This window comes from Petromyzon marinus, unplaced genomic scaffold (genome assembly GCF_048934315.1).
Source record: "Petromyzon marinus isolate PM22_M1 ecotype Great Lakes invasive population unplaced genomic scaffold, UKy_Petmar_22M1.pri1.0 PM_G_Scaffold_324, whole genome shotgun sequence".
Taxonomy (NCBI): domain Eukaryota; kingdom Metazoa; phylum Chordata; class Hyperoartia; order Petromyzontiformes; family Petromyzontidae; genus Petromyzon; species Petromyzon marinus.
Genome location: NW_027422900.1, coordinates 27,501 through 30,000, shown reverse-complemented (window position 1 = coordinate 30,000; position 2,500 = coordinate 27,501).

Below are 2,500 nucleotides of genomic sequence, written 5' to 3'. Positions count from 1 at the left end.
CAGGTGCGATGGAAATCTTTTCTCGTTTTGGTGCGTGCTACATTTTTACGGATAGACCCCGTGAAACGCTAGAAATTGGCGGGGATGTGTCTCTTGTGGCTCACGGGGCTGTTAGGGTGGCACAGAAATCCCTCGGAATGGGAAAACGGGTCATTTTCGTGTTGCCACATTGCATGCGAACGGCATGAAACTTCCAGAGGCATTTGCAGCAGGAATGCATGTGCAGTCAAAAAAGTGAATATTTTTCACGGATAGACCCCGTGAAACGCTAGAAATTGGCGGCGATGTCTCTCTTGTGGCTCACGGGGCTGTTAGGGTGGCACAGAAATCCCTCGGAATGGGAAAACGGGTCATTTTCGTGTCGCCACATTGCATGCGAACCGCATGAAACTTCCAGAGGCATTTGCAGCAGAAATGCATGTGCAGTCAAAAAATTGAATATTTTTCACGGATAGACCCCGTGAAACGCTAGAAATTGGCGGGGATGTGTCTCTTGTGGCTCACGGGGCTGTTAGGGTGGCACAGAAATCCCTCGGAATGGGAAAAAACGGGTCATTTTCGTGTCGCCACATTGCATGCGAACCGCATGAAACTTCCAGAGGCATTTGCAGCAGGAATGCATGTGCACTCAAAAAATGTGATATTTTTCACGGAGAGACCCCGTGAAACGCTAGAAGTGGGCGGGGATGTCTCTCTTGTGGCTCACGGGGCTGTTAGGGTGGCACAGAAATCCCTCGGAATGGGAAAACGGGTCATTTTCGTGTCGCCACATTGCATACGAACCGCATGAAACTTCCAGAGGCATTTGCAGCAGGAATGCATGTGCACTCAAAAAAGTGAATATTTCTCACGGATAGACCCCGTGATACGCTAGAAATTGGCGGGGATGTCTCTCTTGTGGCTCACGGGGCTGTTAGGGTGGCACAGAAATCCCTCGGAATGGGAAAACGGGTCATTTTCGTGTCGCCACATTGCATGCGAACCGCATGCAACTTCCAGAGGCATTTGCAGCAGAAATGCATGTGCAGTCAAAAAAAAATTGATATTTTTCACGGATAGACCCCGTGAAACGCTAGAAATTGGCGGGGATGTGTCTCTTGTGGCTCACGGGGCTGTTCGGGTCGCACAGAAATCCCTGGGAATGGGAAAACGGGTCATTTTCGTGTTGCCACATTGCGTACGAACCGCATGAAACTTCCAGAGGCATTTGCAGCAGGAATGCATGTGCACTCAAAAACTTCTATATGTTTCACGGATAGACCCCGTGAAACGCTAGAAATTGGCGGGGATGTGTCTCTTGTGGCTCACGGGGCTGTTAGGGTGGCACAGAACTCCCTCGGAATGGGAAAAGGGGTCATTTTCGTGTTGCCACATTGCATAGGAACGCCATGAAACTTCCAGAGGCATTTGCAGCAGAAAGGCACGTGCACTCAAAAATTTTAATATTTTTCACGCATAGACCCCGTCAAACGCTAGAAGTTGGCGGGGATGTCTCTCTTGTGGCTCACGGGGCTGTTAGGGTCGCACAGAAATGCCTCGGAATGGGAAAACGGGTCATTTTTGTGTGGCCACATTGCATAGGAACGGCATGAAACTTCCAGAGGCATTTGCAGCAGGAATGCATGTGCACTCAAAAACGTCTATATTTTTCACGGATAGACCCCGTGAAACGCTATAAATTGGCGGGGATGTCTCTCTTGTGGCTCACGGGCGCTGTTAGTTAGGGTCGCACAGAAATCCCTCGGAATGGGAAAAGGGGTCATTTTCGTGTTGCCACATTGCGTACGAACGGCATGAAACTTCCAGAGGCATCTGCAGCAGAAATGCATGTGCACTCAAAAACGTCTATATTTTTCACGGATAGACCCCGTGAAACGCTAGAAATTGGCGGGGATGTGTCTCTTGTGGCTCACGGGGCTGTTAGGGTCGCACAGAAATCCCTCGGAATGGGAAAACGGGTCATTTTCGTGTTGCCACAATTGGCATACGAACGGCATGAAACTTCCAGAGGCATTTGCAGCAGAAATGCATGTGCACTCAAAAACGTGAATATTTTTTCACGGATAGACCCCGTCAAACGCTCGAATTTGGCGGGGATGTTTCTCTTGTGGGTCACGGGGCTGTTCGGCTCGCACAGAACTCCCTTGGTCCACCTGATTCGTGCATACAGGCAGCAACTAAAACTCTGTAAACCTGCTGTGAGGACATCTAAACAGTGGACCAGTGAGGCTGTGGAAGATTTGCGGGCGTGCTTAGACTGTACTGACTGGGATATGTTCACGACTGCTACCAATAGTCTGGATGAACTCACAGAGGCTGTGTACATCAGCTTCTGTGAGGACTGCTGTATCCCAACACGTACCAGGGTGAACTTTAACAACAACAAGCCCTGGTTCTCAGCAAAGCTCAAAAGGTTGAGGTTGGAGAAGGAGGAAGCGTTTAGGAGTGGGGATAGAGACAGATTCAAGGAGTCGAAGAACAGGTTTAGCAAAGCGGTGAG